This window comes from Thamnophis sirtalis, unplaced genomic scaffold (assembly GCF_051295495.1).
Source record: "Thamnophis sirtalis isolate CommonGarterSnake01/CBP01778 unplaced genomic scaffold, rThaSir2_p1.2 scaffold_1, whole genome shotgun sequence".
NCBI lineage: Eukaryota > Metazoa > Chordata > Lepidosauria > Squamata > Natricidae > Thamnophis > Thamnophis sirtalis.
The window spans coordinates 143,872,321-143,886,664 of NW_028261381.1; positions in this window are offsets into that span (position 1 = coordinate 143,872,321).

Consider the following 14,344-nt stretch of genomic DNA (forward strand, 5'->3'; position numbering starts at 1 on the left):
TTTGTCACCCTCTGATTCTGCTGAGAATGTCTTACTGGGCAATATAAAACATACATTAGTTTTATCCTGATCCGAATATCTCTAACTGTAAATTATAGTAAATATTATGAAATCTTACCTGCCATGCCATTCTGTTATGAAATTGAAGGTTATGACTTGAGCATATTGGTTAGCATTTTCACCTTTCCTCAAATCATAAATGAATGTACAGTAGGAGAAAACTCTATGGATGAAGCTGCTTAATGTCTGTGACGAAGCGTCAAGGTTATCAGAATTTAAATCAATTAAACACCTGTGCCAAGGGAAGATACATGCTATTTATTTAATTGTCATTTAATTTATTCAGTTATTAGCTGGAGCTGGAGCAAAAAAAAAAGCACTGTAGGCTGGCACTAAAACTCAGGACAGCAAACCTACAGAAACAATTGTTCAGGAGCTAAATTTAAGATACTAAAATCCCAAAGAAAGATGATAAATCTTGCAGTTTAGGCAGAGTTTGAGTAGATGCTTCAAGTAACTTCAATAAACACCTCAGTCAGATCTATCTTTCTATCTGTCTGTCTGTCTGTCTGTCTATCTATCTATCTATCTATCTATCTATCTATCTATCTATCTATCTATCTATCTATCATCTATCTATCTATCTATCTATCATCTATCTATCTATCTATCTATCTATCTATCTATCTATCTATTTATTCTTTCTTTCTTTCTCTTTCTTTTTCTCTTCTACTTTCCTACCTCATTAGGTAACTATGTAAAATATGTTAAAATATGAATGTATATTTATATAATAAAATGTAAAAAGCCAAGCATTGAGGGTTAAGAAAGATAACACATCAGAACAAGATCCATATGAAAGTAGAAGAATCTGTATATATTTACTGTATTCTTAATTTTAATTTATATTTTCCTATTTTTTGTATTCTGTATTTTACTGCATATTACTTCATTGTTAGAACTGAGTACATATTTGTGAAGAAAAGCAGGATTTGCACTGAATAAAATAGAAAAAGCATGCAGCCTTAACTCTCAGTTCAAACTAGCATTAGGGCAATGTAACATTTCATTGCCAGATAAATGTAACCATGATTTATAAAATAAACCATAATTTGCTAGGTTTCTACAACACACAAAGGCATACTTCAATTTATAAACTGCAGTGGCTAGATATACATAGCAAATTATTAAAACTAAAAAAAACCCACATCATGGTAACATACTAAGCCAGTGTTTTCAGGCTTTTAATTACATCTCACAAACTGACATTTAGGCTATAATCATATGATATACTAAGCCACCAAATTCACTTAATGAGCCCAGACTGCTATCCCAAGCCATCTCCATCCACTATCAATCTTACATAGCTCTTTGATCACAGAGTCATACTTACTATGTCTCTTTAATTGGAATTACAGCTCTTTGAGGTTTATGGAATTTGAAATGGAGACATATAAGAAATTTCCATATCATTTCCCGTAAATGGCAAATGGTGGCTGCATGGCATGATAACCTCCATATTTTTATGAAACAAGTCTTTTTGGTTGACGATATTTAGATATACAGCCTTTGATGGAGATCCATAGATTGACTGAAGTGTTGTGATTGTAGTTTGGGTTTAAATACCCGACAGAAATCTAGAACATTGTGCAGAGAGCCAGGCTCAACTAAAATGAACCTACAGGTAGCCCTCACTTACTAATTGATAGTTGGGACCAGGAAGTCTGTCACTAAATGATGAAGTTTTAAGGTATGATGTCAGATGACTGCACCAATGTACAACAGCAGTTCCAGCAGTCCCATCTGTTGTGGTTAGGCAACTGTTCTGACCTAGGCTTCCCCAAAAAACATGAGGCAGAGTCTCATTCACATTCAGCAAGGCCTAGCAAACTATCTTTCAAAGGAATATTTATGACTACAGACCTTATCTATCTTGGAAAGCTGCCATGTAAATATTGATCTTCAGACTCCTGAAATAAATCTAATGACCAAACGAATGAATTGTTTCCTGCAAAAGTCCACTCCCCTTTTGCTCCTCTTTTATTTCCTATCGGAGGGGCCAATCACCTTCCACCTGTGACTTTACTTCCAAGTCTGCCCTGATTTCTGAGTTGTTCTTTTCATCTGGTAGCTCTGCGCATGCGCACACTGAGAACAGGCTCTAGCTGTTCCTCTGCCTCACTGCTGTCCAGCTCTGTAGGCACCTGATCACTGACAGACAGTCTTGGCCCCATCTCTGCCTCCGATGCAGAGCCCTTGTCCGAACCTTCCCCAACCTCCAGGACTGGCCCAGGCTCCTCCCCAACCTCCTCACTGTTTGACTTTGCTGCCAGCTCTGCTGGCGGCCACAACAGCAATTCTCATATGGGTGCAGCACCCAATAGTCACATAATTGTCATTTTCCCATTCATTTTGCTTGTTGGAAGTTGGCAATAGCAATAGCAATAGCAATAGCAGTAGACTTATATACCGCTTCATAGGCCTTTCAGGCCTCTCTAAGCGGTTTACAGAGAGTCAGCATATTGCCCCCAACAATCCGGGTCCTCATTTTACCCACCTCGGAAGGATGGAAGGCTGAGTCAACCCTGAGCCGGTGAGATTTGAACCGCTGACCTGCTGATCTAGCAGTAGCCTGCAGTGCTGCATTTAACCACTGCGCCACCTTGGCTCTTGGCAATGGAGGTTGTAATTGGTGATCACGCAACAGTGGGGCACTACCATGTTGTAATTGCAAGCTGGTTGCCTAGCACCCAAATCACAATCACAAGACCAAGGGACACTGCGATGGCCACAACTACAAGGACCGATTGTAAGTAGTCCTTTAATTTTGAATGTTAAAGTTCTGGCAAGAATGGCTGAGGAATTTGAAAGTTGCCAAGGTTGAGAATCTTTTATCTAGATTTGCATATTGCATTGAGCTTGTGAATCCAGCCAATGGGGTTTATAAATCATAGTCTTTGCTTAGTCAACCAACCATAGTTTCTTCTGTTATGCAAATCCATTGTAGCAGTGATTTTCTGTTCTGAAAGAAAGCATCTCCCCAGCATTTCAGACAGAGCGTTTCCTTCTTAGAAGGAAGGTTACCTTCAGACTGAAAACATCCAGCACTGGATTCAGGATATTTGACATACTGTATAAACACTACTTTTTCACATCAAGGTATTGAGGCCATGTTCACATGATACAGCTGGCTATAAATCTCACCTAGAGAACATGTGCCATTTTTGCATGCAGAAATCTAGCACGCCAGGTTTGCTGTTTCATTGAATGTGTTGAAACTCTAATGACCTCTATCTTGGATTCTTAGAAACAATTCAGTTTCTTTTCCTTGGATTTTTGTTGCAACTCACAAAACCCGAGGGGTCTCTGATAGGCATTTAATAAACAAAGCATTTAAAATAAATTTGCTTAGAGTATTGTAGAAGTTGCTTGGTTACTGTTGTTTTTCCCAAAAGGGCACATTTATCTTTACATTCAGTAGGCACTACTGCTGGTTCGCTCATGGGTACATGCACGATGAAGCACTCTGCGCCACATGCACACTGCAATAAAAATTGTTCTGTGCATGCGCAGAAGCAAAAAAAGATGGCGGTGCCAACAGCTCTGCCCGGAGAACCGGTTCGGGTATGTGGCAGGCCTGGGTCACTGTCGTTTCCAGCGATCCAGGCCAAACAGGCCCAAACCGGTAGGAACCCACTGCTGCTTTACATTGGTTTCACTGGGTGTGGATCAGTGGTGGGTTACAAACAATTTTAGAACCTCTTCTGTAGGTGTGGCCTGCTTTGTGGGAGTGACTTGCTGGCCATGTGACTGGGTAGGCATGGCCAACTTGTAAAATGTGGTGAAACTCACTTAACAACGCTCTTGCTTAGCAACCAAAATGTTGGCTCAGAAACTCTGGCATTTGAAGCACACAAGTCTTAAAGCTGTCAAATTACATGACCTTTGCACCCCTAACCCTTTAGAAAAAAACCCAAGGGGTGTTCAAACTTGACAGATTTAAGACTTGTGGACTTCAACTACCAGAATTCCTCCCCGCGCTCTTCATCTTGATGATGTGCAGACGGGCAGGGGGAGGGAGCTGGAACCGGTTCTAAATGGCACTGTAGATTTGTGGAACCTCTTCTATAGAAGAGGTTAGAACTGGCAGGAACCCACCCCTGGTATGGATGGTGAAGATTAGGACTATTGCTAGGAATGGTGACATTTTCTGCTCACATGCCGAAAAGAAGCTTTGTCACTGTGTAGCTCTTTCTTCTAGATAGCAAAAAACTGTGAAGAACATATTTAATTTCCATAAGCAGCTTTGAAAATATAAAGGGCAGTTTATTTGTTTCTGATTAAAATGATTAATCGGAACAGCCTGAAGCATGAAAAGAAAGCAATGGAGCTTCTTTTCTAAACAATGCAAACAATTCCATCATTCATGCATTGATTCACTGTGGATAAGGCTGAATGCAACAAAATGTTAGTAGACTCAAATATATAGATACAGGCTAGAGTGAATCTGAATTAATTAGTAAACACACAGCAGAAGAATCCTATGGAAGCAAATGAAAAGTATGCATATTGGGACAAAATATTACACACACACGCACACGCACACACAAACACAGTGTGTATGTACAACTATACAGACCTCCCCCTCCCCCCAGTACAAGGAGATAATTCCCGTAAGTGGCTCAAGGCTGACAACATTGGGGAGATTAAATTGCAGTTCTAGGGATAGCACTGAATTTGTTATTTTGGGGGACATCCACAATCACAGGGATCTATAAGTAATTTACAGTGGCATCAAAATGACAATCTGGGCATTCATGAAGTCATGGCACATATGATCCCATCATGTACTTTAAACAGTAAATCTGGTGCAAAAACGTAAGTTGCATCTTTTGCATAATGATATCTTGATGCACATGTATGGGTAGTAATTTGCTCTCCCTTTGGCATTCTATGGATGATGATGAACCCCTGCTTTCTACTAAACAGGCAGATCTCATTATGTCCCATCACAAACCCACTAGTCTGTCTCCAGCAACTGAATTTCCAAGAGCTCTCACCTTCTGTGATGTATCCTTGGCATGGGAAGACAGCCAAGTTCACACTCTGTAGAACAGGCATCGGTAACAAGCTGCAATGACATCAAAATGATGACACAGGCATCATGGTATCATTGTTCACATAATGCAAATGTGTCCGTGTCCCAACATTTGAAACAACCACATAAAAGTAAAGCATGATATGTCCCAAAGGTGCTTTTTCAAGAGGCAACTGGACTTTCTTGTCTTGCTTTGAAGATGTTTCGTTTCTCATCCAAGAAGCTTCTTCAGCGATGACTGGACAGTGGGGACAGCTGAAGAAGCTTCTTGGATGAGAAACGAAACATCTTCAAAGCAAAGCAAGAAAGTCCAGTTGCCTCTTGAAAAAGCACCTTTGGGACAACCATGACCTGGATGACTGAGAATCTCCATAGACATAAAGCATGACATATGCCATCGTTTGTTTCCCCTTCTTCCCCTATGGCATTCTGTGCTTTAATCATATTGTGCTTTGCTTAGTTTGGGTTTATTGTCTTGTGAAAACCAAGGTAACTGTAGTGCTAGCTGTGGCTTATTCAGTAAAATCATAAAATCAGCTATAACTTAGCACAATGTCTAAACTCAAGACATTTCCACCAAAGTCTGTTCAGCTAATCCAAAATCAGTACCAGATTGGCGTGACTGGTGTATAATCATATCTCATTGACTTTATTTGCAACTGAGTTGATTTATTTCTGGATAAGCTGCAATGCGTCTCAAATGGAACTTTAAGCCATTCTCCTTTTGAAACGCTGAAGGTTGAACAGGATGTGGGAGGGCCAGCTTTCGATTGGCAGGAGATCTCCTATCCCTTTGCCCCCCCTTTCCTGGGCTCTTAGTCCTCCACCGAAAAAGAGCCATCAGAGCATCAGAGATGACTTGAAAGAGAGAAGAAAGTCCCTGTACAGCTTTTGCAGCTCTTCCTCTATAATAACCTTTCCAACTTGGGGGGGTGGGGGGAGGAGAATAAAACTCACAGTATGATCTAACAAGGTTGAAGGACTCTGAATTCTGTTTCTTCCCTCTCTCATTGGGCAGCTGCAGGGAACACTGATTGAGGCTCCTTCCGAATTCAAGAGACTGAATTGTCCAAGAAACAATGAAGATGATCCCCAGATGCTTCTGGGGAACTGGGAAGCTGAAATGGGGACAGTATAGAACTACCCCTAGCCAACATCTAAGTTTTTAAGATCTACTGCAACTCTGCACAGTTTATCCTGTACTCTCTGAGGTCAGCAATAGGACTCCTGTAGCTGATTTTGCTATTTTTAAAAAAATATCAACTGTTCCTTTTACTTTTCTTATGATCATTTTATGGAAAAAAAACATGTCACTGGAATTAACCTTCCTTATTACAGTTTAGGAGGGCTCTCATTTACTTAGGCCTTTTAATGTTTTCATGCTATTGTTTCAGTTTTTAGTATTTAGTATTTTCTTGTTGTTAATGCACATTTTTTAATTCTTACTTTAATAAAACACCCAGCACCGTTAAAGGAATGGGGCAGGGGGCATATACACTTTCTAAATCCAATCATTTAAACAGGTCCCTCTTTTCCATCTTCCCAGGAACAACTGCTTCCAGAAATGACTGTTCTCTACAATCACTCAGAAAGTAGAAGTAGTAGGCTAACATATTCTTTGCCCATTTCAGCAGTTCCACATCAAATGTGCTTCAAAAGAATCAGATTTGTGTCTACCTTCTGACTTGCAAGCAAATATATTGCACACTGGATAATATGCCATATTAACAACCACATGGCCCTGTGACTGTTCTCTTTTGTAGCTAATTTTGATTTTTTTTCAGCCCACCTCTGGTTTGAAATAGAGAAAAATCACCTGTTATCCGACTTTTCACCTCTCCTCTGCTGCATTTATCAGGACCTGCAATATTCAAACTGGTTTCTTTGGAACCCCAAGGTTGTAGGGAAATCATTCAGAGGTTCAACATGACAATTTCTGTGTTTGTTTTACCATAAGGTAAAGTAAAAGTTCCCCTCATATATATGTGCTAGTCGTTCCCGACGTAGGGGGTAGTGCTCATCTTCTTTTCAAAGCCGAAGATGTCTCTGTGGTCATGTGGCCACCATGATTAAATGCCGAAGGTGCACAGAACGCTGTTACCTTCCTACCAAAGGTGGTTCCTATTTTTCTACTTGCATTGTTTACGTGCTTTCAAACTGCTAGGTTGGCAGAAGCTGGGACAAGTAATGGGAGATCACTCTGTTAGGCGCACTAGAGATTCGAACTGCCGAACTGCCGACCTTTCTGATCGACAAGCTCAGCGTCTTAGCCACTGAGCCACCGCGTCCCATGTTATACCATATGGAATACATTATTGCCACATTAATGTTAACATTTTGTTCAAATAAAATGTATTACATTAGGGGTTTTATTTCCAAACATCTGAAAGTTGCCAAAGTTGACAAACACTGATTTAAGTGGAACTTGGCTTGATAAGAAGCCATGGAACAGTTCATCTTGGCTAAAAGATCAAGGAGCATTTTCCTAGACTTTGAAAACCATCCTGTGTTCAAAGCAAGCATTGTGATCGTTTGCTCCTATAGTCTGTCGAAATCTAAAATCTCATTTTTCACAAGAAAATGATTTTTTTTTTGCTACGAGCCCAATCTGAATAAGGCTAACGGAAGAGCTACCATTATAGATTTAAGCTGATTAATGAATTGGCAGGAAGCTGGTTTCTCATGGTTATGCGGTTCAGTAATAAATCAGGGTTTCTGGGAATACAGTACTTACTTTTCTTTCTCCCCTGAAGCTCAGAGAAGATTCTAAACAGCCATGTTATTACTGAGAGGCTGGAGGTGAATGAATAAATTCTGCTGCAGAATTCCCACAACCCTGCAGTAGAGATTGCTCTGCCTGCCTCCTGTGCCTTTTCTGATTCAGCGCTTTTCCCTCCTATAGCTCTAAACTTGGCAGCAATGAGGTGTGATTAGAATAAACAGGGCTGCTTTTGGAGCAGCATTTCAGGGCATGATTTTTCCCTTCATAAAAGCTGCTGCAGGATCATGAGATTGATGGACAACATCGTCTTTGACACCCTATGTGGCTTCCAGCCTTCAAAAGCGGGCTACGAATGGCAAGAACGTTCTCAGAAATTCCTGAATGTTATCAGCTCCTCCTGACAAAGCAAATGTTCTTGGTGGTACTTATTGTGCTTTTATTAAATTTTACAAAACGATAAGCCTGGCTGTGTGATGAAGCTATGCCAAGGAGGCAATCAATCTCGGCTTTCGAGCCTTGCCATATGGAGAACAGAATGTTGTCTCTGTGTGTTCTTCGTTTCTTTCTCTATTAATACTGTTTGCATAGCAGGATCACCACAAGGAAACCTTCTGTTTTACCCTAGGGCAACAAATGTGGCGTGCTAAAATGAAAATCAACATTTTGTCTTTGTCAGTGAAAGGAAATGGCACTGATGTTGCACAACCAACTGTTATACGGTTGCCTTAAAATTATCATGAATGGCTGGAAGTTGGCAATGAATGCCATGTTGATGTTATGGCACAGGATGTACTTATACTGAAAAATCTGATGATGATGCTATTTAGCTCGCTTGCTGCTTGCTGCTTGTTCTGGTATACCCCCTTCCGCTCAGATTGAGTACACATCTGAATCAGTGGTGGGATTCAATTTTTTTTACTACCGGTTCTGTGGCCGTGGCTTGGTGGGTGTGTTGTGGCTTGGTGGGTGTGGCTTGGTGGGCATGGCTTGGGAACCATATTGCTCATTCTCTCCCCACTCCTGGGGGAAGGACACTGTAAAATCTTCATTTCTACCCCACTCCCGGGGAAGGACACTGTAAAATCCCCATTCCTCCCCACTCCCGGGGAAGCAAACTGTAAAATCTACATTCCCTCCCCATTCCAGGGGAAGGATACTGTAAAATCTCCCTTACCTCCCCACCCTACTAACCTGCTTTCCAGCTCCATTCTGTGCAGGGCAACAAAAGAAGACTCAGCCGATCAGCTGGGACTCAGGAGGCAGTAAATAGATGGGGGCGGGGCCAGTCAGAGGTGGTATTTGCTGGTTCTCCAAACGACTCAAAATTTCCACTCCCTGTTCACCAGAACCGGTCAGAACTGGTTGAATTTCACCTCTGATATGAAATATAGGAATAGCATGCTTCTGAAACATTTCATGCTCCAAGCACTGAACCTGAAGCGTTTTGCAGGCAAAAGTTATGCTCTGTTTCTGAGCAAGGTGTGCCTCTTTTCACTATAGCATTGAATATGGTCCAAAATTAAACCATCATCACATTGAAGGGCGAGTAACAGAGTATATCATTGTAAAGCCAGTAGTTTTATTTTTCCAATTCATAGGTTTTCTTCTAGTTTTAGTGTTCACTAATCTACCAATAGTGGGGCACTATTTTGGAAGGAAACAGGGTGTGTATGCGTGTGTTTAAAAAAATCCCTTCTCACCCTATGGATGATATGTGTCTTCCTCAACCTTGTGTCCTCTGGATAGAGAGCTCTGACATTGTTCCTGATATGTTGACGCCACTCTTCTAGGGGTGGGCTTCAACAATTTTAGCAAGGGGTTCTCTTCCTGATTGCTGTGTGGGTGTGGCCATGGTGGGCATGGCCTAGTCACCCTCCTGCACCATAGTGTGGGGGGGGGGAGTTTTTGCACTCCCCAGGCTTGAGAGCCTTTTCTCGATCCTCTGGGAGGGCAAAAATAGCCTCCCCAGGCTCCGAAGGCCCTCTGGAGCCCGAACTTCTGATAGGCCTGTTTCCCCCCCCCCTGAGGTTCCACATGGGCCTTGCACTTACCTGCATCCAAAACAGACCACATGGGGACTCCTGGGAGGGGAGGGGAGGGGTAGGTGGGGCGAGCCAGGAGTGGTATTTGGGGGTTCTCCAAACTACACAGAATCTTAGCTAGCAGTTCTCCCAAACCCCTGCAAACCCTCACTAGCCCACCCCTGGAGCTCCAAGTTCTTTTTCTACCATTGGGACTTTTACTTCCCACATCCTCTCTAGTTCCTCTGTCAAACTCTGGTACTTCTCCTGCTTCTCATATTCCTCCCCAATTGTTTTTTTTATCAGGGCAACCTGGTCTACCCAAATATGGGGCAGAGCACACTGCTTTTGCTTGATTGATAAGAAGCAATGCCCATCATTCCTTCCTAATGATGCTTCACTTGGTACTGAAACTTCCATCACCGACACTGACTTCTGGTTCCTGTCTTTGATCACAATGTCTAGTTGATTGGTCAGTATTTGCCTGTCTATCTGGATCTGGAAGTCCCACAAGATTTCATCATTCCCCACAATCTTCTGCAGAAACTACCATCTGGGCCTGCAGAGTCTAGTCCACGCCCTATGCAGTTGTTTCTGTAATACCAGCTACTTAGTTGTAGCATTCAGAGTATACTGTTCCTGCTTACATCTTACACCCTACCACTATAACATAAGGCTCCAAAAAAGCTTTAGACCAGGGATGTCAAACTCAATACCCGGGGGCCGGATCCGGCCCGCGGGATGCTCTGATATGGCCCATGCCCCCTCCCAAGTTTCGTTTTCACTGGCAGAGGGTTTCAGGAGGCCATTGCAGCTGAAAATGGAGCATGGGAACCCATTTTCGTTGCCAGAGTGCTCGGGCTTAAAGGCACCCCTAACACAAGTGATGTCAAAATAGCTATACCCATTCTAGCCACGCCCACCTTGACCCCCCAAGGTCAAACACAACCTTGATGTGGCCCTCAATGAAATCAAGCTTGACATCCCTGCTTTAGACTGTCTACCACAGCTCCTGGTGAAATGGTTTTAAATACCAAATCTCAGGCCATTTAATTTGAAAGCATCTCTCTGCTATCCCGACAATGTGTAGGCTTTGTTGCTGTTACATCTTGAACGGAGGATGCATGATCACTGAGGCGCTGGCAGCGGGGGAAATACTGGAAGTTTCTTGCTAATGCCCTGGCCCATTGGAATTCACAAACATAAGCTGAATGTTAAGTTGGAGAGAAATGAATTCATTTGTTCTATTCAAATCCCAGGATTAAGAATGAATTCATCAGCGTTCATCTGAAACATAGTTAGAGAATGACAGCCTCAATATCTGGGGAAGAATTATAATGATTCTGATTCGGGAAGATTCCAGAAGATTAGTTGGCCTATACAGCATGGCTGAAATTTGGACTGAAGAGCTGCGAGGATTTCATCTTTTTCACTGTTTGAGGAAACAGGTTTAATGTTGTGGGAGAGATGGTGGCAAGGAGGTGGACGAGGAAAATAGTTTAGTTGTAAAGAGATAATATAGCCCAGACGTGAGAGCCATTGACAGCCATTTTAGAGACTCTGCCCCACTTAACTCACCATGTAATGAGGAATTTACTTTGACAGGATTAAAGATTATGTTTTTACTTCAGACTAATATTAAAGACATCTTTCTGAAATTATGATATTTGCTTCTTTGGTTTATCCGCTACATGGGGCATGAGAAAGGTTGCATTTGGAGAGCTTTCTTAATCGGTCTCCATCTCCCCCCCCCCCAAAAAAGACATCACTTTGATATTTGTTGGATTGTATCTTCTTTCGTCCTAACCTGCATAAAAATTCAGTTCTAAGCAGTAACCACTGTATTTAATTCAGGTTTCACTGGAGGTAATCTCACTACTGCTTTCTTCTAGCTAATAGGGATTTATCCTTGCCTGAAGGAAGCAGTAATAAGGGCTGCACAGTCCTTTGGATTAAATCTCAAGGAGGTTTTTGGCATGATTTAGCAACTATATCATTTCCCCCCAGGTATACGTGAAATCTACCATGTGATTGTGTTACCACTGAGAACCTTTACGAGACCAAACTACTAAGACCTGCACAGCCTTAGAAGTAATAATCTCTGCTGTTCATACATGATCTATTTATGACTTATTTCACAGGTCAGAGGTCAAGTGGTGAAACTTAATTCTCCAAGCAGTTGGTTCAGGGGTATCTACAATTACATACTTAAATGGCATTCTAGTCACATCCATTAAAATAATAGGGTCCTCCCTTGCTCACACTGGCACTAGTAATTTTATTTGCAAAGTATCCAGAAGAATTCACTTGCTTCTGCATTTTGGACTCTCCCAGCGGTGGGCTTCAAAAATTGCAGCAACAGGAGTGGGAGGAACCATGTCGTGATGTTACAACGTGCGGTCTCGATACTCTGAGACAGCCGTTGACACTATTGCCGCTGCGGGGTCCATTGAGACCTAAATCATCCCGTAGAGACAGTGATCAGGAAGACAAAGCCTGATATCGCAAAATCCCTGATAGATCCAAGGGAAGTGCTTCAAGCCTGCGGTAAACAGGTAGCCCGTAGACTGATGAATTCAGGACGCTCTGGAAGGAAGGAAGTGAAAAGAGAAAGTGAGTCCATCTGGTGAGGTATTTTTTCTATTTTGCTAAAGACTGCCCAAAGAAATGTTTCTTTAAAGCCAAATTAGATCCTTAAACAAAAGAACTGAGCAGCAAAAATAATCCTAATGGGATCGCTGTGGAAAGTTTTTTTTTTCTTTGTCATTGTAACTATTTTTTGTGGATTGAAATGCTCGTCCCATTCTCCATTTCTCCTCTTAAAGTGAATGGATTGATTTTTTTTCCTTCTGCTTCTTGTTGCTTTATTTTTTTACTTCTGGATTAAAACCTTCCTTTTTATTTTAACAATTTTTCCTACTACTTGTTATTAAGTCACACTAAAAGCAATCTAAAGAACTTTGTTTCCTACAGAAGGTGAAAATTAACTGCCAGTTGGAGTTTTTTGAAACAATGTATCTCTTTCTTTATTTGACTTCACTAACTTTGCAGCTGAAGGGTTTGCAACTTGTTTACAGAAACTGATAAAAAACCAAGGGCATGAACTGTTTTCACTGTTTTCACAGGTGCCTCTGAGAATTATTTTGGCAGAGAAAGAAAGGAAGGAAGGAAGGAGGAACAGAACCCTTCCCCTTTGAAGAGCATAAAAGAACTTGTGTTTAAGTGAATTTAAAATAAAAGCTAAGAGAGGCCTGGAAGACTAGACGGGCAGTCATTATTAGTTTTTTTTCTTTTTCTTTCTCTCTTCTATTTTGGAAACATGGGTCAATACTTAGATGAGGAAACCTTAAAATTCCAAAATATCTTCTTTGGAATTCAAAATCTATTGGAAAGATATGGGAGAATTGAGAAGAAGTTAGAAAGACTAGTCTTCCTCACACCAAAAGATGATGGGGTTGGAGCCCCCAAAATTAAAGGGGAGAATGAAGATATAGAAGATAAAGATAAGACAATAGATGAATTTATTAATGGAGCAAATGTGGGTGAAAATGGAAAGGGAATGTGGAAAAGGGAATTTGACGAATTGGAGCTCTACCCCAGATTCCAGGACACAGAAGAAAAAAAAATACTAATGATGATAGACATAAGAAGAGAATTTTTTTCAGAAGCAAGATTGACAAACAAAGACAAGTTAACTTTAGTAGCAACTGGTGGGCAAGGAGGAGCCGAGGTGGCGCAGTGGTTAAATGCAGCACTGCAGGCTACTGCTAGATCAGCAGTTCAGCGGTTCAAATCTCACCGGCTCAGGGTTGACTCAGCCTTCCATCCTTCCGAGGTGGGTAAAATGAGGACCCAGATTGTTGGGGGCAATATGCTGACTCTCTGTAAACCGCTTAGAGGCCTGAAAGCCCTATGAAGCGGTATATAAGTCTACTGCTATTGCTATTGCTATTATCTGAGAGACCCTTCAAGCAACAAAGTGCGGAGAGAAGCCTATAAAAACCTTATAAAGGAGATAAAAAGAAGACTAACTCCACAATTGGCAAGAGAGATAAGACTGTTTTGTTACTGGAAAGATACAGGTTGACAATGAAAGTTGATAATAAAAAATTAGTTTTTTATTATTGGTGATTAATAAGTAGGAACTTTGTAACTCCTAGATTGTTTTAGATTGTTATTGAATGTTTATTTATTAACAAATAATTAAGCATAAATAATAATGATGAAATGATAATGGATACAGCATAATGATATATACATGTATTGACAATTTAGTAAAAGAAATTTGGATATAAATTGTAAATTGTGACTTGGGAAAAAGACCTATAAATTTTATTAACAATTTTTCATATAGATCTTGTTATAAACGTGTAAGGGTTTTTTTTGGGGGGTGGGGGCCCTGATGAGAGGAGATGGGGCATAAATAGTAAATGATTTTTAGCCAATTATAATAACAACAAGGAAATGTTAATGGGCATTGTTTAACAATATATACATGCTATG